This window comes from Amia ocellicauda, unplaced genomic scaffold (assembly GCF_036373705.1).
Source record: "Amia ocellicauda isolate fAmiCal2 unplaced genomic scaffold, fAmiCal2.hap1 HAP1_SCAFFOLD_32, whole genome shotgun sequence".
In the NCBI taxonomy this organism is placed as follows: Eukaryota; Metazoa; Chordata; class Actinopteri; order Amiiformes; family Amiidae; genus Amia; species Amia ocellicauda.
In genome coordinates this window covers 861,191-886,849 of record NW_027102887.1, presented here as the reverse complement: position 1 = coordinate 886,849, position 25,659 = coordinate 861,191, and the positions used below count along the sequence as shown (strand labels likewise).

At 42.4% G+C, this 25,659-nt stretch overlaps 4 non-coding genes and 26 pseudogenes across 4 annotated transcripts; all 30 read right to left on the bottom strand.

The window, feature by feature from the left end:
• Window positions 1-15,137: 15,137 nt before the first annotated feature.
• Window positions 15,138-15,256, bottom strand: LOC136730449 (uncharacterized; annotated as a pseudogene).
• Window positions 15,257-15,469: 213 nt separating this feature from the next.
• LOC136730471 (uncharacterized) lies at window positions 15,470-15,588 on the bottom strand (annotated as a pseudogene).
• Window positions 15,589-15,804: 216 nt separating this feature from the next.
• LOC136730499 (uncharacterized) lies at window positions 15,805-15,923 on the bottom strand (annotated as a pseudogene).
• A 215-nt stretch (window positions 15,924-16,138) lies between these two features.
• Window positions 16,139-16,257, bottom strand: LOC136730900 (uncharacterized; annotated as a pseudogene).
• Window positions 16,258-16,473: 216 nt separating this feature from the next.
• LOC136730448 (uncharacterized) lies at window positions 16,474-16,592 on the bottom strand (annotated as a pseudogene).
• A 213-nt stretch (window positions 16,593-16,805) lies between these two features.
• Window positions 16,806-16,924, bottom strand: LOC136730516 (uncharacterized; annotated as a pseudogene).
• Window positions 16,925-17,139: 215 nt separating this feature from the next.
• LOC136730810 (uncharacterized) lies at window positions 17,140-17,258 on the bottom strand (annotated as a pseudogene).
• A 215-nt stretch (window positions 17,259-17,473) lies between these two features.
• Window positions 17,474-17,592, bottom strand: LOC136730453 (uncharacterized; annotated as a pseudogene).
• Window positions 17,593-17,805: 213 nt separating this feature from the next.
• LOC136730515 (uncharacterized) lies at window positions 17,806-17,924 on the bottom strand (annotated as a pseudogene).
• Window positions 17,925-18,139: 215 nt separating this feature from the next.
• On the bottom strand, window positions 18,140-18,258 carry LOC136730932 (uncharacterized; annotated as a pseudogene).
• Window positions 18,259-18,806: 548 nt separating this feature from the next.
• LOC136730963 (uncharacterized) lies at window positions 18,807-18,925 on the bottom strand (annotated as a pseudogene).
• A 217-nt stretch (window positions 18,926-19,142) lies between these two features.
• Window positions 19,143-19,261, bottom strand: LOC136730855 (uncharacterized; annotated as a pseudogene).
• Window positions 19,262-19,480: 219 nt separating this feature from the next.
• Window positions 19,481-19,599, bottom strand: LOC136730773 (5S ribosomal RNA). Its single transcript, XR_010809453.1, has one exon. It is a non-coding gene; the product is annotated as a 5S ribosomal RNA (ribosomal RNA).
• Window positions 19,600-19,816: 217 nt separating this feature from the next.
• Window positions 19,817-19,935, bottom strand: LOC136731018 (uncharacterized; annotated as a pseudogene).
• A 210-nt stretch (window positions 19,936-20,145) lies between these two features.
• On the bottom strand, window positions 20,146-20,264 carry LOC136730976 (uncharacterized; annotated as a pseudogene).
• Window positions 20,265-20,480: 216 nt separating this feature from the next.
• On the bottom strand, window positions 20,481-20,599 carry LOC136730645 (5S ribosomal RNA). The gene has a single exon (XR_010809438.1). It is a non-coding gene; the product is annotated as a 5S ribosomal RNA (ribosomal RNA).
• A 211-nt stretch (window positions 20,600-20,810) lies between these two features.
• On the bottom strand, window positions 20,811-20,929 carry LOC136730714 (uncharacterized; annotated as a pseudogene).
• Window positions 20,930-21,153: 224 nt separating this feature from the next.
• Window positions 21,154-21,272, bottom strand: LOC136731063 (uncharacterized; annotated as a pseudogene).
• A 209-nt stretch (window positions 21,273-21,481) lies between these two features.
• On the bottom strand, window positions 21,482-21,599 carry LOC136730980 (uncharacterized; annotated as a pseudogene).
• Window positions 21,600-21,819: 220 nt separating this feature from the next.
• LOC136730777 (uncharacterized) lies at window positions 21,820-21,938 on the bottom strand (annotated as a pseudogene).
• A 220-nt stretch (window positions 21,939-22,158) lies between these two features.
• Window positions 22,159-22,277, bottom strand: LOC136730735 (uncharacterized; annotated as a pseudogene).
• Window positions 22,278-22,491: 214 nt separating this feature from the next.
• Window positions 22,492-22,610, bottom strand: LOC136730458 (uncharacterized; annotated as a pseudogene).
• A 217-nt stretch (window positions 22,611-22,827) lies between these two features.
• Window positions 22,828-22,946, bottom strand: LOC136731022 (uncharacterized; annotated as a pseudogene).
• A 218-nt stretch (window positions 22,947-23,164) lies between these two features.
• LOC136730822 (uncharacterized) lies at window positions 23,165-23,283 on the bottom strand (annotated as a pseudogene).
• Window positions 23,284-23,507: 224 nt separating this feature from the next.
• Window positions 23,508-23,626, bottom strand: LOC136730987 (uncharacterized; annotated as a pseudogene).
• A 213-nt stretch (window positions 23,627-23,839) lies between these two features.
• LOC136730667 (uncharacterized) lies at window positions 23,840-23,958 on the bottom strand (annotated as a pseudogene).
• A 224-nt stretch (window positions 23,959-24,182) lies between these two features.
• On the bottom strand, window positions 24,183-24,301 carry LOC136731034 (uncharacterized; annotated as a pseudogene).
• Window positions 24,302-24,518: 217 nt separating this feature from the next.
• Window positions 24,519-24,637, bottom strand: LOC136730578 (5S ribosomal RNA). Its single transcript, XR_010809372.1, has one exon. It is a non-coding gene; the product is annotated as a 5S ribosomal RNA (ribosomal RNA).
• Window positions 24,638-24,861: 224 nt separating this feature from the next.
• LOC136731033 (uncharacterized) lies at window positions 24,862-24,980 on the bottom strand (annotated as a pseudogene).
• A 217-nt stretch (window positions 24,981-25,197) lies between these two features.
• Window positions 25,198-25,316, bottom strand: LOC136730462 (5S ribosomal RNA). Its single transcript, XR_010809319.1, has one exon. It is a non-coding gene; the product is annotated as a 5S ribosomal RNA (ribosomal RNA).
• Window positions 25,317-25,659: the final 343 nt, after the last annotated feature.

Genomic DNA, 25,659 nt, shown 5'->3' with positions numbered 1-25,659 from the left:
GATTCACAGTGTGAATTACAGATTCATCAAACTCTCATCAGAAACGGGGCAATTCCCTATTTGTTTTAACAAATTTGTCAAAACATGTATTATGCACTGAGCGGTGTTTAACGCCTCCACAAGCTGACTGCATATCTTGCTAAACACCAGGGCCCTACAATCACCAGGGGTCTGTATGTCAACACAGGGTGATTGATCACATTTCATCTCAGTATCCCCACTAGTGGTGGCTTTAACCGTGCTTTTACCCCGTTTACCTCTTTTTACAGTAGCGGAGCTCGGTCGGTTCACTTTCACACATTGCACCCCCACATCGGTGGTGTCGTGTGCCACCCGGTTTGTCTTACTCAGGGCTTTTCTGGGCGCTGTGTTTCCCCTTTGTGTGACTGGTGGCTGTCTCCCCCGCTGTAGAACGGACCTCCCTTTATCAGCACGATCGGATCTCTTCACCTGTTTTCCACTTGACAAGCCTCTCAAGCAGGGCAATGCAGGCTGTGCCGCATTTTTAGCTATAATAAAACAAACATGTCAATTACACTTTATACAGTGACTTTTCACTACATTTCGAACAAATACAAAATATAATATTATTATTATTATTATTATTATTATTATTAATAACATTGGTAAAAACGGTGAATGTTACACACCTCCATTCAAAGTTTGCTCTGTGACTTGGGGTGGGTGGGGGAGTGCTTAGTTATGTGGGTTAAACAACTGTCAAATCAAAAAACAAACATTGGTCCCATAAATGTACACAATATAATGTTTTAGAAGATGTAATTAATTTATAATATGTATCAACTTGTTCTATGGCATACCATGAAATCTGAATAAAACTGGCCATTAAACACATTGCTTTGGCCCACCTTCAGAACACGTGTCTCCTGCGGTTTGGAAGGCGCTGTTCGGGACGTAGGCATTGGGGGTTGCGAGTTCCACTCTCCGTGGTCCCCTGCGGGGTGCTCGGCCCGACAGTCTCGGCTCTGTTATTCTGTGCTGTAATATCTCGGTTCTCTCTCACCTTAAATTATACAAACCATGAACTATGCATGATATACTAACACTTTTAAACCCAACTCTATTACTATAAAAAACATTCTTACCATCAATACATGATAACGCATTTACTAGCTCTTCCTCATCAAATGGACCCCAGTCAGATGCCATTATGAAGAGTGTGTCCCTTCATATATTATATTGGATGTGTAAAATTAACTGCTTGGAGCGGCTTATTTATGGGGGGGCAAAATGGTATTTCATAATTTTTCTAAGAATCACACAAAATTGTATTCCACATAACATACCAGGAAACCGCCAAAAATGTTGTTCTTATTACAGAATTCAGTTGGGGCGGTATGTTGGGGTGTCTATTTCACTCCGATAAAGTTGATCTCCAACAGACATCTGTATCTATGCGTGCTATGGTCATGGTCTCACGTTCAAAACAACGTGTACACACTGGGTGAGGTGACCATTTGGAGAGATAAATTGTTATCACATATTTGTTATGGACACGAGCCTAATGGGTACAAATGACTGTACCCACGTGGCACCCATACACGCACCCAACTCCGCCCACACTCCTCCTCCTCTGTAGAGCCACTGCCCCCCATTTACCCACGTGTCCCCACACACGCCCCCAACCCCACCCACACCACGCCTCCTCTGTAGAGCCGCCGGCCACCATTTACAGTATAAAGAGCATGCTGGTAAACACAGAAAACATGTCACCCGTTCGGGACAGAACAGGTCTGCGGTAACTGGTGGAAACCCCCATAGCGCACTATGGCTACACCAGCTAAGAAGACACCCCCTAGCGACCACGCTGCTGATGAAGATGCGGGGGCACCTAACACAAAATTAAGATGGTCGGAAGACAGGGACCCAAAAGAGGTAACACTTTATTTTACTTTAAAAACGTGTTTAGAATATTATTATTAATTTTAAACGTATGCCGGTGTTTACATGCTGTTAGGCCGTATGTGTGTATATATAAATTTCAATGCAAAGTGAATTTAAATGCATGTTTTCTTCTTTGTATGTTTATCAAAAGAATAGTGTCAGCGCTCCTCCTCCGAGCCCCAGGGATGCTCTCCCAATGTCTGATGAAGACGAAGGTGTCAACACTGGTGATGAGTCTGAAGATGATGACAAGGACCATGAACATGGCAGGGAGGATAAAACCTCAGACACTGATGATGGAGTTGGACCATCAATGGAAAGAGAGGTAAATATAGAGGTCCTACAACTGTGTATAGTTGTGTACTTCTTTACTGACCGACACACATTACAGTTTTAAGTGTTATTTTCTTTTCTCTTCATTAGAATAGTGGAGTACCAGACACCAGTGATATGGATTCCTCTGTCAACTCTTTAAGACCCCGAACAAGATTGAACATTGCATGCTTCTGTTCTTGCCTTGCTAGAACCCACAAGAGTTTTGATTCAGACAGGGAAGTTCCGAGATATAATTGTAAAAACTATGATGATCATGTAACACTAGTGATGACACACACCATAAAGGGCATTATTGCGCTAGTGTTACAACATTGTATTGGCCGTGAATTAGTTGATAAGTGTGAGGCCTGTCTGATAGGTGACCCCAGCCAAGCACAGCATCTCTGTCTAACTTTAGATCACGAGCAAGGGAGTGTCTGGAGTAGTGTCGCTCTTATATGTAACAAAATAAGTGTCACCCACTTTCTAAATGTTGTGTTATGTGTTGCACGTGCCCTATGTGGGCTATGCATCACCAGACAGACTGAGAAAGAAGTGAAATCTCTTTTGCATAGCTTAGAAACATGCACTCTACCTTCGAGATGGTTAAGTGACTTGTTGGAAAGTGTAGATGAGTAAGTGATACAATTAATTGAGAAGGTTATAAATAACAAGCCTTATAAGATGTTTTACAAATTTGTTTTGCAATAAGACATTATATATATTTTTTCCAGAGAAAGAAAACTCCTGCTGCCGTGGGTTTATGTATACGTATGTTTGAGGAATCTCTGCTTGAAGATGCCATCCTCACTCTAATAGCTCACAAGTTTGGTGATTTGTATGACACTAGTAATCCTAATGTGACATTGCTGGTTGAGGATATTGTGAAAACAGTGGATGCCCTCCCCAACATGCTCAAGAGAATGCTGTATAAAGATCCACGTCCTGGTGTACCTGCTTTTACAGCTGTTCAAAAAGTTCTCCAGAGTTCTTTTGGAAACACCATCCCTATCATGACCAAGTCCAATATATATGTGTGTATTTAAAACTTGTATTTTTTAATTTACTAAAACAGTATCATAAGACAATATAACCTTAAAAACACAGTTTATGCTATAAAACATTACACCTCCACACAAGCAGGGTGAGGTACACTCGGACCCTCACCATGATGGATGTCACCCTAGCAAAATGGCTACCATCTTACCAAATGACCTATGACCTTACAAATGGTAACAAAATGGCTCCCATCTTACCAGATGACCTATGACCTTACAAATGGCTGACATCCAATATGGCCGATATCATCCAAGATGGCTGACAAGGGAGGGTAAAAGGGTAACCCTGGGGGTGATGGGAAGGAGAGAGAAGTTCCGGTTCAAAGGTGGGGGTAACCGGAAGGTGAGGTGGGCCTTCCGGTCTATGGTACGTAGGGAGGGCGGGACTTCCGGCTGTCAAAATTGTAAGTGATGCTGCCATCATACCGTTTGACATTGTCTCCAAGGTTCTCATCGTGAATAACAAACAAAATTCAAACTACCTTCTGGCCTGACCTTCTAGCTTGACCTAATCTTTCTTAAGTATACAAGAGAGAAAAACAGGTGTGAGAAAAGAATTTCTAACTTTCCTTCCATACATACATACATACATACATACATACATACATACATACGGAAAATAAATAATAGAATTTTGAATCACAATAAGATGTTATCAAGTACAGAAAAAGAAAATGTAATAAAATGTGATCTTAAATACATACAAATAAAGAAAATTGGTTTACTATTTCCAGATTCCTTTTTTGAAATACAATGACATGCATTACAAATGAGTATTTACATTATATTTACAGCCGGTGCTCGTGTGTCACTGTGTCCCTCAGGCTGTGGTAGGCGCTGACATATTGGGCAGCCAGGGTGGCTGTGTGTCCCTCCCCCAGGAGGACTGACCGTTTTTCTTTTTTCTAAGTTTTGTCACAGGTTGGGTGGGCATCCATTATGTTGTTACAGAATGTGTCCCTTATTTTGGGCTAAAGCTTTCCGTGGAGGGGAACGTGGATCAGTTTGTACCATTTTTGGGAAGATCTGCCTTGTTGGGGCGGAGCTGTGATCCAGGTGAACAGCAGATCGGGCATAGGTGGGCATGTGGGCAGAGGAGTAGGAAGGCCGGTCAAGCAAATAAGCTTGCTAAGGTACGCAGCAGCAGCAAGCAGCCCCCCCATCCAGCCAGCCAGCCAGTCTGGCTAGCAGTGACTGAGTGGTTGACAGACGGCAAGCAACGGAATGTACGTGCTCTGTGATGTCATAGCAGTCAGCTGAGAGAGGCTCGTGATGTCATCGCTGAGCTGTCTGTCTGTCTGTCTGTCTCTCTCTCTCTCTCTCTCTCTCTCTCTCTCTCTTCCTCTCAATTCAATTCATTTGTATTGTCAAAGCAATTGGACATACATACATACATACATACATACATATATATATATATATATATATATACATACATACAAACATCCATACATGCTAGAAAGTCATTACTATGTTATCTTAAAGGCTAACTAAGCAGAACATATATCATTATAGAACAGAGTTCATAGGTCAACACATGGTTTTAGGGAACAGGCTCGTAGGTCATACCGTTTGACATTGTCTCCAAGGTTCTCATCGTAAATAACAAACAGAAATCAAACTATCTTCTGGGCTGATCTTCTAGTTTGACCGTATCTTTCTTAAGTATACAAGAGAGAAAAACAGGTGTAAGAAAATAATTTCTAATTTTCCTTCTACACATATATACATACATACATACATATGTAGCGTTATGTTGGGTGTATTTGGATAAGAGCATTTGGGCTCTGAGCTGAAGCACGGATCTAAAGAAGACCTCTCCCCCCCCCAAAGTTATCAGATTTCCTTAGCTCATCAGCTTGGAACTGGTTTGCATCAAAGTGACAGTTTTGGGGAGGATGGCACCGAGAAGAGGCCAAATAGTTTGGAATTCTGCTATGAGATGTCTGGAGAAAGGGGCCTGTAGGTGATAAAAACTCTTTGAAGTGGACGAGAGCCGAAATCCCGACATAGAGCTACGAACCCGGGCCAACCGGCATTTCCAAAAGATGGCATGGATTGACATCAGTCATAAATCAAGCCCCCCTCCAATAGGACACTGGGGGCTGAAACCGAAATCCAATCTCAAGAACTCAGGGACCAATCACCTACTGATCTGACAGACTTTAAGGAACAGCGGACAGTCTTTCTCTCTCTCTTTCTCTCACCTGAACCAGAAACTCGCTGCCACAGCTCAACCTGTAGCTCTGTTGCCAGAACCGGAATCAGAAACCAACCAAGTCTTTGCCGGCAACAGAAGAGTTAAACTGGGAGAAGGAGATTGAGCCGTACGAAGAATTCTTTTAAAGGACTTTATTAAATAAATAACTTTACAGACCCACCTGATCAGTGGAGTTTTACAGCTGGACAATTGACTAAGTCGACTGAATACGAAAGTGTCAGTCACTTAAATAGCTATTTGAGTCTTAAGAAACTTGACCCTTGGAATAAACAGGGCCCTGCTTTCCTCAAAGACTTTGTCTTCAAGTAACTACGGTGGAACCCTGCTTACAAAGAAGATTTTGTGCACAACCTTGGAGCATTCAAACCAGTGGAAAATCTGTTTGGAAAAGACTCTACATTCCCGAAACCCCAACTTACAGGTGCATCGACTGAGTGGAAGTTCTTGGACAAAGCCGAACCGGACTGCCTTTGTTCCAAACCACACGGACCTCGTGCCGAGTGCTGTTATCTGAGCCCGAAGGCAGAGAGGCCTCTCTGCGACGAAGTTCACATAAGTTTAACAGTTTGGAGTTTGTGATTCATGACATTTGAGAAATCAATTAGAAATGTTAATCTGTGATTCATAACTCTAGAATGTGTAATATCATTTAGTTTTCTTAAATATAAATGTGTGTTGCATTAAACTGTTTTGTTGATAATTTTAGAAATAAAATCTGTCAACCCCGAGAAATATCTTCTCATTCCTGTTTAACTGTTTAGTCTGAAATTGACACAAGTTAATAGACATTAGATTATTGGTGGCCCTGCCTATCCTTAATCATTGAATAATAATCAGTTAAGGGAAATTGTGGTAACAAATAGGATCTTTCTCGGCACCTAAACGTAAATGAGACTGATATATATATAACGAGAAGTTACCCGACATAAAAACGAACCTGCGTAGTTATTTAATGTCTGACTAATAATACTAACGAGAGACTCACCTTCGTCTTACTAACCGGTATTGTAGTCAATGTGTTTATAACCTTTTTTGTTTAACGATTTGTTAAACGGAATGTACGTGCTCTGTGCTGTCATAGCAGTAAGCTGAGAGAGGCTCGTCATGTCATCGCTGAGCTGGCTGGCTGGCTGGCTCTCTGTGTGTGTGTGTGTGTGTGTGTGTGTGTATGTGTGTCTCTCTGTCTGTCTGTCTGTCTGTCTCTCTCTCTCTCTCTCTCCCTCTCAATTCAATTCATTTGTATTGTCAAAGCAATTGGACATGCATACATACATACATACATATATATGGAAAATAAACAATATGTGTACATCTCTTTCGGCATTAGTGGTGCCCTCACAGATGTGCAAGTTACATGACAGACAGACAGACAGACACACACACACTTTCACACACAGACAGACAGACAGACAGACAGACACACGCATATTATGGGTCTTTGTTGGGTAGTGAAATGGGTAGCATCAGTCGCAGTGTGGGTAATGTCAGGGAGCCAATCATAGTCCCCGTTATTTGCATATCGTGGCGCAAAGCATTCTGGGAAAAGCAACTAAACACGTTTAGTCATGTATTTGTCCATAGTTTACACATGAGATGAAAGAGACAGTATGACGTATTGAGCACCTAGGATTCCTCATGTGTATGTGAGGGGCAGAGGAACCGGATCCCAAGTGTGCGTCCCTGGTGCTATAGGTTTCAAAGCATGCAGGGGAATAGGCACCCCACCCTGACACCTACAGAAGACTGGATAGGGAGATATAAATAGCAATGGGGAGACTCTTGTACTTGGTGTGGCTCTATCCATATAGTGGGGCCAGCAGCCACTTAGCAGGTGCAGCAATAGAAGCTCAGCCTGGGGAGACTGGATTTAGCATTTCCTCTCCATTTTGATAACTATCCATAATCATTTCTGCAAAATACTTCTATGATACCTATGTATGTTTTTTACTTGTACTATATTATACTATCAAGTATCAGTGTACACATACAATGTGACCTGTTACATTAATACAGAGGCCACGGAAGGCCAGATCACTAATAGCCACTGTCCCCTGATATTACACTTTTTCACAATCACTTTGGCACTCATTTCAGAACCTTGATGTCATTTTTCAAAACTCTAGACACTAAACTCACACCCGATGATCAAAATGCACATTTTTCAAAACTCTAACACTTTTTTACAATTGCTTGGATACAATACACATCAACCTCAGATCATTTGTTCATTGAACTAAAATGACACAACTTACATCAAAGTATTACCATTTCAAAATGCAATTCACACATTACATCTGAGATCACTGTCTATTCATTTCATTACAGAGATCTAACTATCAATTGATACAGCTGCTCAAAATGATAAGTGACTGTTGCATTACTCTTAATGCATAGTTTTATGGAAACTGACAAACAGTATTCCATGTTTCGATCATGAAAGTTTCAGGATAATGAGATCCATTGACACCAATAACCGAGGAGCATGGTTTCTTAGGGTTACCATAGACTTGACTGTGTCTTCTTGTTTGTGAAGGAACAGGACTGTGTTTTCCTGTCTGGGTTCCCGCAGGCTTAAGTGGGTTTGACCTACTATTAGAAAAAAAAAAAAAAAAAAGGAGCGCTAATTAATTGTTCAATATCTGATACGCCGGTAATAATATAAAATAACGTGTTTATAGTTTATAGAAGTTTATAGTGTTTATGGTAAATGAAGAAAAGTCATTAAGTTATATACAAGTTCTATAAATGCAAACATTGAAAAGCATGTTTGTTGTTATTCCTATATAGGATTTAGTATTATTTGTGTTTTCTTGTTTTTTGCTATGTTTTCTCCCCTGTCGTTTATTGTTATTTTGCGGGCTTGCACGCCTTGGTTGTTGTGTACAAAACGATACATAGAAAATGGGAAAACGTGTTACTGTGTGGGAACAGCTCTAGTAAGACGGGCGACCCGCCACTTAAAGGTACACATGTAAGGTACATGTATGATAACTATGGAGTGAAGCGGTGCGTTTGACTGGACAATAGGTGACAGAAAATTAAGGTTTCCAAAAGATGGGACTTTTGATTCAGATAGACTTGAGCACCTAAAAACGGTTTTGCAAAATAGGAATACAAAGCATTAAGAAATGAGAAACCAAAGCTAGCTATCTTAAAACATTTGTTAGAGAAAAGAAAGAAAAGACAACAGGCATAATTCAATCTGAATGCCCCGAAGACAAATTAAAAATATATATATATATATGTTTTTCAGTATAAATGACAGTCCTCAAGATACTGAAGGAAAATTACTAGATAAGTAATAAATAAGGGTAGTTTGAGACACTGCAGGTCAATATAACATGCCAACCAAAACCATGGTATCTGAATTTACTATGGATATAAATTAATATGTGTCTCTTTGTATGTTTGTACGTTTTCAGTTTGCGCAAGGTAAATGTCCATATTTTGACTTTTTCATGTACTGTATAGTCCAGAATATGACTAAGAGAGTCATAAGTCACAAATAGTTACAGAATGATAGCTAAAAAACGCCAGTTAAATATGTTGTAATAACAGACCTACAAGAAAGTCAGCATTTAACTGTACACAGAATGCTATTGCAAACAGAAATAATAATACAAAATTAAGTTATTTAAATAGGTCTTACGAATACAGAAGTTAAAAGTAACATGTTAGAAATGGAATTAGAGCCAAATTTAGAAATAGGAATCCGAGGCAACCACAAACATTCGGTGAAGGTTTCTTACATATTGATAAATAGATAACCAGATACTCCAGGAAATTAACGATGTGCTCATTTGGAAGCTATGAGTTCCACAATGAAGAGTTTTTAAATCCCTAGTAATAGATCCCTAAATACAATGTGTAGGTAAGAAATTAACTATTGATCAGTTCAATCTGGATTCGGGAACAGTTCTTCTGAACCTGTACTGGTGTAGATTGGACTTCAATAGGAGGAAGTGACACAATAAAGACATGAGCCGCGCAGGAGGACAGTCTTAGTGCCCACGCAGGTTCTTAGTTGGGGAAATCATTGACTGGACACATTTTTTGAAAATGTGCTTTCCTGAAGTACCTGGACATCATTATTGAGATCAATGAAAAGGCTTATTTTCCAAAGATTAAATACATTCATTAACTACAATAATGTAGTGAAATGTATATAAATAGTAATAATACAAATCGATCAAATATAACTTGCATTTTCTTGTAAGAAATTAGGAATAGGAGAAAGAACAGCTGTTGGGATGCAGTGCGATGTTATCCAAAATTGAAAGCGGTTGAGAAAGGAGAGTTTGTTCTGTGTGAGACAAATGTACTGCCACGAGAGACTCTGATGGTGATTGACTGGAATATGAGGGAAAATAATGAAGTTACTACAGGTATAACTAAAGGTGTAACATAACTAATTTAATGAAACATAGTCATGGCAAGTTATAAAACTGTTTGGAAATAGTCCTTTCACAAACAGAAATACCCTATCAATTAGGAAGAGGGGGGCAGGGGGCAAGGGCCGTATGTGCTCCTCTGCTCCCCCTGTTCGCCTGAGCAGACAAGCAGCCTGAGATGAGAGAGAGAGAGAGAGAGAGAGAGAGAGAGAAGTCAGAGACAAGGCAGAGACTGTAAGTACGTGTAAGGGTTCATAACTTATTACAAACAGAGCAAGAGTGTAATGAATGGTAATTTACACTGCTTGTATTAATAATGATAATAATATTGATGTTGATACAGACGAATACATCACATACTAGATGACAACCGCATAAAACTAATAATAATGAAAATAGGAATAATAGGAGTATGGAAATAATTTCAAATTATGGTTTATTGGTAAAAAATGAATTGAGAAACAAAGATTAATAACTGCCATCATTTACCCAACTACTATTAACTATGGTGTTGAAGGAGCTGCTGTAATAGTTATTGTAATGGTCTCAGGTATTTAAGTTAGATAAAAGGACAAAGATAAGCACATTGTTTTGAAACTTTGACAACTCCACACAAAAAGAGTATCTACACTAGGAAGTAAAGCTGATTCAATAAACACAGGAGATATGATGCTGCTGACGACAGCTGAGTGCTGTACTGAAATAATTTGATAAATGAGATAAATTGGAATCAAGATTATTATTATTTTGAATTGTCCCTTTACTAGAAACCTTATAGATTGTGCGAATGTCAACTAATGTGATAGAGATGCCTTTTATAAGGACGATCTCTGATGTTGTGTGAACCACACATTGTGTCTTCAGACTGATTTATTCCACATGGCAGATATGCATATTATGAATCGTGTCCTGAAGGAACCGATGTCTGACCCATATGGAGAAGATGCTGGTGTTCTTGTTGAGACACAGTAGGCCGAGGGCGCGGCTTTAAAGACAGCCTCACAGCAACTTGAACAGACCAATGCTGAGGTCCACTACGCTGAAGTGATGCTTGACTCAGTGGAGAAATAAGTTAAAATACTATAATTAAAGGTTTTCCAGATTATAGGAATCTACAATATATTGTGAAACTGCTCAGATGACGTCCGCAGTAGCACATATTCTTCTATTGATAGTTTAATTTATAATGTACTATTAGTGGAGATGTCACATTATTCAAATGAATAGAATGACAGCCATGAAGTCAGAATCAGTCCATTGCCCTTCACTTAAGATTTGTACAATGTATAATGTTTATAAATCAAAACGCAACAAATATATGTACAATACAGTTTACAAACTGAATTTGTAAAAAAGAATGTTTTGCTGACTTTTGTATTCTCTTTGAAGCAACAAAATGTATGTGTTATGTATGTCGTAACTAGGGTTTGACTTTTATGACCTGGGGCTGGATGAAATTTAATTTGAGATGCACTGTAAAAGCTCCAGGAAATTGCAACTGGCCACTGCACCTTCCATAAGAGAGCTCAAACATTTGCTAATGCATTGGTTGCCTCACAGGCACTCTTTCCCTGGTTTGCCCATGTGGCGCATGGTGTTGGCCACACGGGCAAAGGGGGGATGTGTGCATCAGTCTTTTAAATTGGTTTGCCCCAGGTTTTATAGTAACAGCTTAGCAATATTGTAGAACTTGCCACATTTGTCAAGCTCATAATCCTGCAATATGCAAATAGATTGTGTTCAAAAGCTTAAATGTTGTGGATATGAATATATACTTGTAATAATATATAGGTGTTCTAAATGGGTTGAAGCCTATCCCGTAGGAAGGCTGAAGTAGTAAAAGTAGCAAAAATACAGTTAAGGGATGTTATATGTAGATTTCGCATTCCAGGGAAATTTCCAGTGATAGGAACACTCACTTCACTGGGACAATAGTGCAGGAACTATGCAAAGCCCTGCGAGGTAAACAACATTTTCACTGCCCCATCAGGCTCAGTCAGCTGGAGCAGTGGAGAAACAAAATGGGATATTAAAGAATAAGCTGTCTAATATATGCAAACAAACAGGACTCAAACGTCCAGATCCCCTTCCTATAGTCCTAATGACAATGAAATCGTCAGCAAATTGAGAAAAACAGGTCTTTCTCCGTGTGAGATTATTATGGGATGACTTATGAGACTCTCCATCACTCCTCCATTGTCTGTAAGGGAAATGGACATCCACTTGATGGATGATGCTATGTTGTCTTTTTGTATGGGACTAACACGTGCTTTCGAAGCTGTCCATTCACAGATGAAAGCCGCCCAGACTGAACCATCCCAGCAGGTTTACCACCCCTTCCAGCAAGATGACTGTGTATATCAAAGCACACAAGAGAAAGTCCTCCCAACAGCCCAGGTGGACAGGGCCCTACCAGGTGCTCCTGACCACCCACACAGCTGTGAAGTGCCTAGGAACGACGACATGGATCCACTCCTCACACTGCAAACTTGCCAATCGAGGCGATCAGCACAACCCTGGTGGAGAACAGAGGGATAAAGGAATTGTTCTTCCACATCAGATTTGACATTACTGTATGTATGCAGGCCCTTGTAATTGCTTTTCCAATACTGCCAACTGGTTATTGATGATTGATTTCACATTGTGGTACGAGTATCGAGTGAAATGCGTGCTATCCACCTCAACAACACAGCGATAACATGGAGCCGGCAGGTGATCCAGGTCACAATAGAGGTCAAGCAGTGGGAGGAGGAAGACGTGGTGGTCAAAGGTGTAGCGTAAGGTACACTTATAAAATTCAATTAAAGAAGTGAATTTATAGTATCACCTTATCACGAATCCTGGAATCTTGTAGAACTCATTTTCTGTAATAATTGGATGCAGACACCAATTCCAAAGATATAAATTGTCAAATTTATTCAAAAACAAAGACTAAATGTAGCACTACACTAATTATACAAAAGGGAAAAACTAATTAAAATTCAACTCTAGATCAACAAATCAAAGACAAATCACTTCCGTGACCAAATCAAAGACCATGGGATCGCATATGATAACACACAAATCATTAAACAAAAAAGGTTATAAACACATTGACTACAATACCGGTTAGTAAGACGAAGGTGAGTCTCTCATTAGTATTGTTAGTCAGACATTCAATAACTACGCAGGTTAGTATTTATGTCAGGTAACTTCTCGTTATATATATATCAGTCTCATTAACGTTTAGGTGGAGAGAAAGATCCTATCATTACTTGTTACCACAATTTCCCTTAACTGATTATTATTCAATGATTAAGGATAGGCAGGGCCACCTATAATCTGGTGTCTATTAACTTGTGTCAATTTCAGACTAAACAGTTAAACAGGAATGAGAAGATATTTCTCGGCGTTGTCAGATTTTATTTCTAAAATTATCAACAAAACAGTTGAATGCAACACACATTTATATTTAAGAAAACTAAATGATATTACACATTCTAGAGTTATGAATCACAGATTAACATTTCTAATTGATTTCTCAAATGTCATGAATCATGAACTCCAAACTGTTAAACTTATGTGAACTTCGTCGCAGAGAGGCCTCTCTGGCTTCGGGCTCAGATAACAGCACACGGCACGAGGTCCGTGTGGTTTGGAACAAAGGCAGTCCGGTTCGGCTTTGTCCAAGAACTTCCACTCAGTCGATGCACCTGGAAGTTGGGGTTTCGCGAATGTAGAGTCTTTTCCAAACAGATTTTCCACTGGTTTGAAGGCTCCAAGGTAGTGCACAAAATCTTCTTTGTAAGCAGGGTTCCACCGTAGTTACTTGAAGACAAAGTCTTTGAGGAAAGCAGGGCCCTGTTTATTCCAAGGGTCAAGTTTCTTAAGACTCAAATAGCTATTTAAGTGACTGACACTTTCGTATTCAGTCGACTTAGTCAATTGTCCAGCTGTAAAACTCCACTGATCAGGTGGGTCTGTGAAGTTATTTATTTAATAAAGTCCTTTAAAATAATTCTTCGCTCAATCTCCTTCTCCCAGTTTAACTCTTCTGTTGCCGGCAAAGACTTGGTTGGTTTCTGATTCCGGTTCTGGCAACAGAGCTACAGGTTGAGCTGTGGCAGCGAGATTCTGGTTCAGGTGAGAGAGAGAGAGAGAGAAAGACTGTCCGCTGTTCCTTATAGTCTGTCAGATCAGTAGGTGATTGGTCCCTGAGTTCTTGAGATTCGATTTCGGTTTCAGCCCCAAGTGTCCTATTGGAGGGAGGCTTTATTTATGACTGATGTCAATCCATGCCATCTTTTGGAAATGCCGGTTGGCCTGGGTTCGTAGCTCTATGTCGGGATTTCGGCTCTCATCCACTTCAAAGAGTTTTTATCACCTACAGGCCCCTTTCTCCAGACATCTCATAGCAGAATTCCAAACTATTTGGCCTCTTCTCGGTGCCATCCTCCCCAAAACTGTCACTTTGATGCAAACCAGTTCCAAGCTGATGAGCTAAGGAAATCTGATAACTTTGGGGGGGGAGAGGTCTTCTTTAGATCAGTGCTTCAGCTCAGAGCCCAAATGCTCTTATCAAAATACACCCAACATAACGCTACATATGTATGTATGTATGTATATATGTGTAGAAGGAAAATTAGAAATTATTTTCTTACACCTGTTTTTCTCTCTTGTATACTTAAGAAAGATACGGTCAAGCTAGAAGGTCAGCCCAGAAGATAGTTTGATTTCTGTTTGTTATTTACGATGAGAACCTTGGAGACATTGTCAAACGGTATGACCTACGTGCCTGTTCCCTAAAACCATGTGTTGACCTATGAACTCTGTTCTATAATGATATATGTTCTGCTTAGTTAGCCTTTAAGATAACATTGTAATGACTTTCTAGCATGTATAGATGTATATATGTATGTATATATATATATATATATATATATGTATGTATGTATGTCCAATTGCTTTGACAATACAAATGAATTGAATTGAGAGGAAGAGAGAGAGAGAGAGAGAGAGAGAGAAAGAGAGAGAGAGAGACAGACAGACAGACAGACAGACAGCTCAGCGATGACATCACGAGCCTCTCTCAGCTGACTGCTATGACATCACAGAGCACGTACATTCCGATGCTTGTCGTCTGTCAACCACTCAGTCACTGCTAGCCAGACTGTCCCTAAGACAAAGTGTACAATACTTCAATTATATCTCCTCCAGACTGAAAGAGAGTATTACGAGCTACGATGAAGTTACCCAAGAGACGTATAAAGCTTGCAGCACCTGGTATTTCCAGGAGGTCACCCATCCAAGTACTGACCAGGACCTGCCCCGTTCAGCTTACGCGATCTGACGAGATCGAGCGCGTTCAGGACGGTGTGGACACAAGCCGAGAGGCCTGGCTGCATGATGTCTCTTAATGGTTGGCGGGTATTGACGGAACTTCCAGCAAAAAAAAAAAAAAAGAAAAACGGAGGGAAAAATATCAGTGCAGCAAAGGATGTTGAAAGTAGCCAGGTACGTGTACAATACTTCAATTATATCTCCTCCAGACAGAAAGAGAGTATTAAGAGCTACGATATAGTTACCCAGGAGACGTAAAAAGCTTGCAGCACCAGGTTTTTCTAGGAGGTCTCACATTCAAGTACTGACCAGGTCCTGCCCCGTTTAGCTTCCGAGATCTGATGAGATCGGGCGCATTCAGGACAATGTGTCCGCATGCCAAGAGGCCTGGCTACATGATGTCTCTTAAAGGCTGGAGGATATTGACGGAACTTCCAGCAAAATAATGAAGAAAAAAGAAAAATGGAGGGAAAAATATCAGTGCAGCAAAGGGTGTTGAAAGTAACCGGGTACGTGTACAATATTTCAATTATATCTCCTCCAGACTGAAAGAGAGTATTAAGAGCTACGATAAAGTTACCCAGCAGACGTAAAAAGCTGGCAGCACCTGGTATTTCCAGGAGATCTCCCATCCAAGTACTGACCAGGTCCTGCCCCGTTTCGTTTCCGAGATCTGACGAGATCGGGCGCGTTCAGGTCTGTGTGTCCGCAAGCCGAGATGCCTGGTTGCATGATGTCTCTTAAAGGCTGGCGGATATTGATGGAACTTCCAGAAAAAATAAAAAAGAAAAAGAAAAATGGCGGGAAAAATATCAGTGCAGCAAAGGGTGTTGAAAGTAGCCGGGTACGTGTACAATTCTTCAATTATATCTCCTCCAGACAGAAATAGAGTATTAAAAGCTACGATGAAGTTACCCAGGAGACGAAAAAGCTTGCAGCACCTGGTATTTCCAGGAGGTCACCCATCCAAGTACTGACGAGGCCCTGCACCGTTTAGCTTCCGAGATCTGATGAGATCGACCGCGTTCAGGACGGTGTGGCCGCAAGCCAAGCAGCCTGGCTGCATGATGTCTCTTAAAGGCTGGAGGGTATTGACGGAACTTCCGGCAAAAAAAAAAAGAAAAAAGAAAAATGGAGGAAAAAATATCAGTGCAGCAAAGGGTGTTGAAAGTAGCCGGGTATGTGTACAATTCTTCAATTATATCTCCTCCAGACTGAAAGAGAGTATTACGAGCTACGATGAAGTTACCCAAGAGACGTATAAAGCTTGCAGCACCTGGTATTTCCAGGAGGTCACCCATCCAAGTACTGACCAGGACCTGCCCCGTTCAGCTTACGCGATCTGACGAGATCGAGCGCGTTCAGGACGGTGTGGACACAAGCCGAGAGGCCTGGTTGCATGATGTCTCTTAATGGTTGGCGGGTATTGACGGAACTTCCAGCAAAAAAAAAAAAAAAGAAAAACGGAGGGAAAAATATCAGTGCAGCAAAGGATGTTGAAAGTAGCCAGGTACGTGTACAATACTTCAATAATATCTCCTCCAGACAGAAAGAGAGTATTAAGAGCTACGATATAGTTACCCAGGAGACGTAAAAAGCTTGCAGAACCAGGTATTTCCAGGAGGTCCCACATTCAAGTAATGACCAGGCCCTGCCCCGTTTAGCTTCCGAGATCTGACGAGATGGGGCGCGTTCAGGACGGTGTGGTTGCAAGCCAAGAGGCCTGGCTGTATGATGTCTCTTAAAGGCTGGAGGGTATTGATGGAACTTCCAGCAAAAAAAAAAAAAAAAAGAAAAACGGAGGGAAAAATATCAGTGCAGCAAAGGGTGTTGAAAGTAGCCGGGTACGTGTACAATTCTTCAATTATATCTCCTCCAGACTGAAAGAGAGTATTAAGAGCTACGATGAAGTTACACAGGATACGTAAAAAGCTTGCATCACCTGGTATTTCCAGGAGGTCACCCATCCAAGTACTAACCAGGCCCTGGCCCGTTTAGTTTCCAAGGTCTGACGAGATCGGGCGCGTTCAGGACGGTGTGGCCGCAAGCCAAGAGGCCTGGCTGCATGATGTCTCTAAATGGCTGGAGGATATTGACAGAACTTCCAGCAAAAAAAAATGAAAAAAGAAAAATGGAGGGAAAAATATCAGTGCAGCAAAGGGTGTTAAAAGTAGCCGGGTACGTGTACAATACTTCAATTATATCTCCTCCAGACAGAAAGAGAGTATTACGAGCTACGATGAAGTTACCCAAGAGACGTATAAAGCTTGTAGCACCTGGTATTTCCAGGAGGTCACCCATCCAAGTACTGACCAGGACCTGCCCCGTTCAGCTTACGCGATCTGACGAGATCGAGCGCGTTCAGGACGGTGTGGACACAAGCCGAGAGGCCTGGTTGCATGATGTCTCTTAATGGTTGGCGGGTATTGACGGAACTTCCAGCAAAAAAAAAAAAAAAGAAAAACGAAGGGAAAAATATCAGTGCAGCAAAGGATGTTGAAAGTAGCCAGGTACGTGTACAATACTTCAATTATATCTCCTCCAGACAGAAAGAGAGTATTAAGAGCTACGATATAGTTACCCAGGAGACGTAAAAAGCTTGCAGAACCAGGTATTTCCAGGAGGTCCCACATTCAAGTAATGACCAGGCCCTGCCCCGTTTAGCTTCCGAGATCTGACGAGATGGGGCGCGTTCAGGACGGTGTGGTTGCAAGCCAAGAGGCCTGGCTGTATGATGTCTCTTAAAGGCTGGAGGGTATTGATGGAACTTCCAGCAAAAAAAAAAAAAAAAAGAAAAACGGAGGGAAAAATATCAGTGCAGCAAAGGGTATTGAAAGTAGCTGGGTACGTGTACAATTCTTCAATTATATCTCCTCCAGACTGAAAGAGAGTATTAAGAGCTACGATGAAGTTACACAGGATACGTAAAAAGCTTGCATCACCTGGTATTTCCAGGAGGTCACCCATCCAAGTACTAACCAGGCCTTGGCCCGTTTAGTTTCCAAGGTCTGACGAGATCGGGCGCGTTCAGGACGGTGTGGCCGCAAGCCAAGAGGCCTGGCTGCATGATGTCTCTAAATGGTTGGAGGATATTGACAGAACTTCCAGCAAAAAAAAATGAAAAAAGAAAAATGGAGGGAAAAATATCAGTGCAGCAAAGGGTGTTAAAAGTAGCCGGGTACGTGTACAATACTTCAATTATATCTCCTCCAGACAGAAAGAGAGTATAAAGAGCTACGATGAAGTTACCCAGGAGATGTAAAAGCTTGTAGCACCAGGTTTTTCTAGGAGGTCTCACATTCAAGTACTGACCAGGTCCTGCCCCGTTTCGTTTCCGAGATCTGATGAGATCGGGCGCGTTCAGGTCTGTGTGTCCACAAGCCGAGATGCCTGGTTGCATGATGTCTCTTAAAGGCTGGCGGATATTGATGGAACTTCCAGAAAAAATAAAAAATAAAAAGAAAAATGGCGGGAAAAATATCAGTGCAGCAAAGGGTGTTGAAAGTAGCCGGGTACGTGTACAATTCTTCAATTATATCTCCTCCAGACAGAAATAGAGTATTAAAAGCTACGATGAAGTTACCCAGGAGACGAAAAAGCTTGCAGCACCTGGTATTTCCAGGAGGTCACCCATCCAAGTACTGACGAGGCCCTGCACCGTTTAGCTTCCGAGATCTGAAGAGATCGACCGCGTTCAGGACGGTGTGGCCGCAAGCCAAGCAGCCTGGCTGCATGATGTCTCTTAAAGGCTGGAGGGTATTGACGGAACTTCCAGCAAAAAAAAAAAAGAAAAAAAAAAAATGGAGGGAAAAATATCTGTGCAGTAAAGGGTGTTGAAAGTAGCCGGGTACGTGTACAATTCTTCAATTAAATCTCCTCCAGACAGAAAGAGAGTATTAAAAGCTACGACGAAGTTCCCCAGGTGACGTAAAAAGCTTGCAGCACCTGGTACTTCCAGGAGGTCTCCCATCCAAGTACTGACCAGGTCCTGCCCCGTTTAGTTTCTGAGATCTGACGAGATCGGGCGCGTTCAGGACGGTGTGGCCACAAGCCGAGACGCCTGGCTGCATGATGTCTCTTAAAGGCTGGCGGGTATTGACGGAATTTCCAGCATAAAAAAAAAAAAAAAAATAGAAAAATGGAGGGAAAAATATCAGTGCAGGAAAGGGTGTTGAAAGTAGCCGGGTACGTGTACAATTCTTCAATTATATCTCCTCCAGACAGAAAGAGAGTATTAAGAGCTACGATAAAGTTACCCAGGAGAAGTAAAAAGCTTGCAGCACCTGGTATTTCCAGGAGGTCACCCATCCAAGTACTGACCAGGCCCTGCCCCGTTTAGCTTCCGAGATCTGACGAGATCGGGCGCATTCAGGACGGTGTGGCCGCAAGCCGAGAGGCCTGGCTGCATGATGTCTCTTAAAGGCTGGCGGGTATTGACGGAACTTCCAGCAAATAAAAAAAAAAAAAATAGAAAAAGGGAGGGAAAAATATCAGTGCAGCAAAGGGTGTTGAAAGTAGCCGGGTACATGTACAATTCTTCAATTATATCTCCTCCAGACAGATAGAGAGTATTAAGAGCTACGATAAAGTTACCCAGGAGACGTAAAAGCTTGCAGCACTAGGTATTTCCAGGCGGTCTCACATTCATGTACTAACCAGGTCCTGCCCCGTTTAGCTTCCGAGATCTGACGAGATCGGGCGCGTTCAGTATGGTGTGGCCGCAAGCCGAGATGCCTGGCTGCATGATGTCTCTTAAAGGATGGCGGGTATTGACGGAATTTCCAGCAAAAAAAAAAAAGAAAAATAGAGGGAAAAATATCAGTGCAGCAAAGGGTGTTGAAAGTAGCCGGGTACGTGTACAATTCTTCAATTATATCTCCTCCAGACAGAAAAAGAGAATTAAGAGCTACGATGCAGTTACCCAGGAGACGTAAAAAGCTTGCAGCACCTGGTATTTCCAGGAGGTCACACATCCATGTACTGACCAGGCCCTGCCCCGTTTAGCTTCCGAAATCTGATATGATCGGGCGCATTCAGGACGGTGTGACTACAAGCCAAGAGGCCTGGCTGCATGATGTCTCTTAAAGGCTGGCGGATATTGACGGAACTTCCAGCAAAAAAATAAAATAAAATGAAAAATGGAGGGAAAAATATCAGTGCAGCAAAGGGTGTTGAAAGTAGCCTAGTACGTGTACAATTCTTCAATTATATCTCCTGGAGACAGAAAGAGAGTATTAAGAGCTACGATGAAGTTACCCAGGAGACGTAAAAGGCTTGCAGCACCTGGTATTTCTAGGAGGTCTCCCATCCAAGTACTGACCAGGCCCTGCCCCGTTTAGCTTCCGAGATCTGACGAGATTGGGCGCATTCAGGACGGTGTGGCCACAAGCCGAAAGACCTGGCTGCATGATGTCTCTTAAAGGTTGGCGGGTATTGACGGAACTTCCAGCAAAAAAAAAAAAAAGAAAAATGGATGGAAAAATATCAGTGCAGCAAAGGGTGTTGACAGTAGCTGGGTACGTGTACAATTCTTCAATTAAATCTCCTGCAGACAGAAAGAGAGAATTAAGAGCTACGATAAAGTTACCCAGGACACGTAAAAGCTTACAGCACCTGGTATTTCTAGGAGGTCTACCATCCAAGTACTGACCAGGCCCTGCCCCGTTTAGCTTCCGAGATCTGACGAGATCGGGCGCATTCAGGACGGTGTGGCCACAAGCCGAAAGGCCTGGCTGCATGATGTCTCTTAAAGGTTGGCGGGTATTGACGGAACTTCCAGCAAAAAATAAAAAGAAAAAAAGAAAAAAGAAAAATGGATGGAAAAATATCAGTGCAGCAAAGGGTGTTGACAGTAGCTGGATACGTGTACAATACTTCAATTATATCTCCTCCAGACAGAGAGAGAGTATTAAGAGCTACAATAAAGTTACCCAGGAGACGTAAAAGCTTGCAGCACTAGGTATTTCCAGGAGGTCTCACATTCATGTACTGACCAGGTCCTGCCCCGTTTAGCTTCCGAGATCTGACGAGATCGGCCGCGTTCAGGATGGTGTGGCCGCAAGCCGAGATGCCTGGCTACATGATGTCTCTTAAAGGCTGGCGGGTATTGACGGAACTGCCAGCAAAAAAAAAAAGAAAAATACAGGGAAATATACCAGTGCAGCAAAGGGTGTTGAAAGTAGCCGGGTACGTGTACAATTCTTCAATTATATCTCCTGGAGACAGAAAGAGAGTATTAAGAGCTACGATGAAGTTACCCAGGAGACGTAAAAAGCTTGCAGCACTGGTATTTCTAGGAGGTCTCCCATCCAAGTACTGACCAGACCCTGCCCCGTTCAGCTTCCGAGATCTGACGAGATCGGGCGCATTCAGGACGGTGTGGCCACAAGCCGAAAGGCCTGGCTGCATGATGTCTCTTAAAGGTTGGCGGGTATTGACGGAACTTCCAGCAAAAGAAAAAAAAAAAAAAAATAGAAAAATGGAGGGAAAAATATCAGTGCAGGAAAGGGTGTTGAAAGTAGCCGGGTACGTGTACAATTCTTCAATTATATCTCCTCCAGACAGATAGAGAGTATTAAGAGCTACGATAAAGTTACCCAGGAGACGTAAAAGCTTGCAGCACCAGGTATTTCCAGGAGGTCTCACATTCAAGTACTGACCAGGTCCTGCCCCGTTTAGCTTCCGAGATCTGACGAGATCGGGCGCGTTCAGGACGGTGTGGCCACAAGCCGAGATGTCTGGCTGCATGATGTCTCTTAAAGGCTGGCGGGTATTGACGGAATTTCCAGCAAAAAAAAAAAAAAAAAAAATAGAAAAATGGAGGGAAAAATATCAGTGCAGGAAAGGGTGTTGAAAGTAGCCGGGTACGTGTACAATTCTTCAATTATATCTCCTGGAGACAGAAAGAGAGTATTAAGAGCTACAATGAAGTTACCCAGGAGACGTAAAAGGCTTGCAGCACCTGGTATTTCTAGGAGGTCTCCCATCCAAGTACTGACCAGGCCCTGCCCCGTTTAGCTTCCGAAATCTGACGAGATTGGGCGCATTCAGGACGGTGTGGCCGCAAGCCAAGAGGCCTGGCTGCATGATGTCTCTTAAAGGTTGGCGGGTATTGACGGAACTTCCAGCAAAAAAAAAAAAAAAAAGAAAAATGGATGGAAAAATATCAGTGCAGCAAAGGGTGTTTACAGTAGCTGGGTACGTGTACAATACTTCAATTATATCTCCTCCAGACAGATAGAGAGTATTAAGAGCTACGATGAAGTTACCCAGGAGACGTAAAAGCTTGCAGCACCAGGTATTTCCAGGAGGTCTCACATTCATGTACTGACCAGGTCCTGCCCCGTTTAGCTTCCAAGATCTGACAAGATCGGGCGAGTTCAGGATGGTGTGGCCGCAAGCCGAGATGCCTGGCTGCATGATGTCTCTTAAAGGTTGGCGGGTATTGACGGAACTTCCAGCAAAAAAAATATATAAAAAAAGAAAAATGGATGGAAAAATATCAGTGCAGCAAAGGGTGTTGACAGTAACTGGATACGTATACAATACTTCAATTATATCTCCTCCAGATAGAGAGAGAGTATTAAGAGCTACGATAAAGTTACCCAGGAGACGTAAAAGCTTGCAGCACTAGGTATTTCCAGGAGGTCTCACATTCATGTACTGACCAGGTCCTGCCCCGTTTAGCTTCCGAGATCTCACGAGATCGGGCGCGTTCAGGATGGTGTGGCCGCAAGCCGAGATGCCTGGCTGCATGATGTCTCTTTAAGGCTGGCGGGTATTGACGGAACTTCCAGCAAAAAAAAAATATAAAAAAAGAAAAATAGAGGGAAATATACCAGTGCAGCAAAGGGTGTTGAAAGTAGCCGGGTACGTGTACAATTCTTCAATTATATCTCCTGGAGACAGAATGAGAGTATTAAGAGCTACGATGAAGTTACCCAGGAGACGTAAAAAGCTTGCAGCACCTGGTATTTCTAGGAGGTCTCCCATCCAAGTACAGACCAGGCCCTGTCTCGTTTAGCTTGCGAGATCTGACGAGATCGGGCGCATTCAGGACGGTGTGGCCACAAGCCGAAAGGCCTGGCTGCATGATGTCTCTTTAAGGCTGGCGGGTATTGACGGAACTTCCAGCAAAAAAAAAAAATAAAAAAAGAAAAAAGAAAAATGGATGGAAAAATATCAGTGCAGCAAAGGGTGTTGACAGTAGCTGGGTACGTGTACAATACTTCAATTATATCTCCTCCAGACAGATAGAGAGCATTAAGAGCTACGATAAAGTTACCCAGGAGACGTAAAAGCTTGCAGCACGAGGTATTTCCAGGAGGTCTCACATTCATGTACTGACCAGGTCCTGCCCCGTTTAGCTTCCGAGATCTGACGAGATCGGGCGCGTTCAGGACGGTGTGGCCGCAAGCCGAGATGTCTGGCTGCATGATGTCTCTTAAAGGCTGGCGGGTATTGACGGAATTTCCAGCAAAAAAAAAAAAAAAGAAAAATGGAGGGAAAAATATCAGTGCAGGAAAGGGTGTTGAAAGTAGCCGAGTACGTGTACAATTCTTCAATTATATCTCCTGGAGACAGAAAGAGAGTATTAAGAGCTACGATGAAGTTACCCAGGAGACGTAAAAAGCTTGCAGGACCTGGTATTTCCAGGAGGTCTCCCATCAAAGTACTGACCAGGCCCTGCCCCGTTTAGCTTCCGAGATCTGATGAGATCGGGCGCGTTCAGGACGGAGTGGCCACAAGCCGAAAGGCCTGGCTGCATGATGTCTCTTAAAGGTTGGCGGGTATTGACGGAACTTCCAGCAAAAAAAAAAATTAAAAAAAGAAAAAAGAAAAATAAATGGAAAAATATCAGTGCAGCAAAGGGTGTTGACAGTAGCTGGATACGTGTACAATACTTCAATTATATCTCCTCCAGACAGAGAGAGAGTATTAAGAGCTACGATAAAGTTACCCAGGAGACGTAAAAGCTTGCAGCACTAGGTATTTCCAGGAGGTCTCACTTTCATGTACTGACCAGGTCCTGCCCCGTTTAGCTTCCGAGATCTGACGAGATCGGGCGCGTTCAGGATGGTGTGGCCGCAAGCTGAGATGCCTGGCTGCATGATGTCTCTTAAAGGCTGGCGGGTATTGACGGAACTGCCAGCAAAAAAAAAAAAAAAAAAAGAAAAATGGATGGAAAAATATCAGTGCAGCAAATAGTGTTGACAGTAGCTGGGTACGTGTACAATACTTCAATTATATCTCCTCCAGACAGATAGAGAGTATTAAGAGCTACGATGAAGTTACCCAGGAGACGTAAAAAGCTTGTAGCACCTGGTATTTCTAGGAGGTCTCCCATCCAAGTACTGACCAGGCCCTGCCCCGTTTAGCTTCCGAGATCTGATGAGATCGGGCGCGTTCAGGACGGAGTGGCCACAAGCCGAAAGGCCTGGCTGCATGATGTCTCTTAAAGGTTGGCGGGTATTGACGGAACTTCCAGCAAAAAAAAAAATTAAAAAAAGAAAAAAGAAAAATAAATGGAAAAATATCAGTGCAGCAAAGGGTGTTGACAGTAGCTGGATACGTGTACAATACTTCAATTATATCTCCTCCAGACAGAGAGAGAGTATTAAGAGCTACGATAAAGTTACCCAGGAGACGTAAAAGCTTGCAGCACTAGGTATTTCCAGGAGGTCTCACTTTCATGTACTGACCAGGTCCTGCCCCGTTTAGCTTCCGAGATCTGACGAGATCGGGCGCGTTCAGGATGGTGTGGCCGCAAGCTGAGATGCCTGGCTGCATGATGTCTCTTAAAGGCTGGCGGGTATTGACGGAACTGCCAGCAAAAAAAAAAAAAAAAAAAGAAAAATGGATGGAAAAATATCAGTGCAGCAAATAGTGTTGACAGTAGCTGGGTACGTGTACAATACTTCAATTATATCTCCTCCAGACAGATAGAGAGTATTAAGAGCTACGATGAAGTTACCCAGGAGACGTAAAAAGCTTGTAGCACCTGGTATTTCTAGGAGGTCTCCCATCCAAGTACTGACCAGGCCCTGCCCCGTTTAGCTTCCGAGATCTGACGAGATCGGGCGCATTCAGGACGGTGTGGCCACAAGCCGAAAGGCCTGGCTGCATGATGTCTCTTAAAGGTTGGCGGGTATTGACGGAACTTCCAGCAAAAAAAAAAAAAAAAAAAAATAGAAAAATGGAGGGAAAAATATCAGTGCAGGAAAGGGTGTTGAAAGTAGCCGGGTACGTGTACAATTCTTCAATTATATCTCCTGCAGACTGAAAGAGAGTATTAAGAGCTACGATAAAGTTACCCAGGAGACGTAAAAGCTTGCAGCACCTGGTATTTCCAGGAGGTCTCACATTCAAGTACTGACCAGGTCCTGCCCGTTTAGCTTCCGAGATCTGACAATATCATGCGCGTTCAGGACGGTGTGGCCGAAAGCCAAGA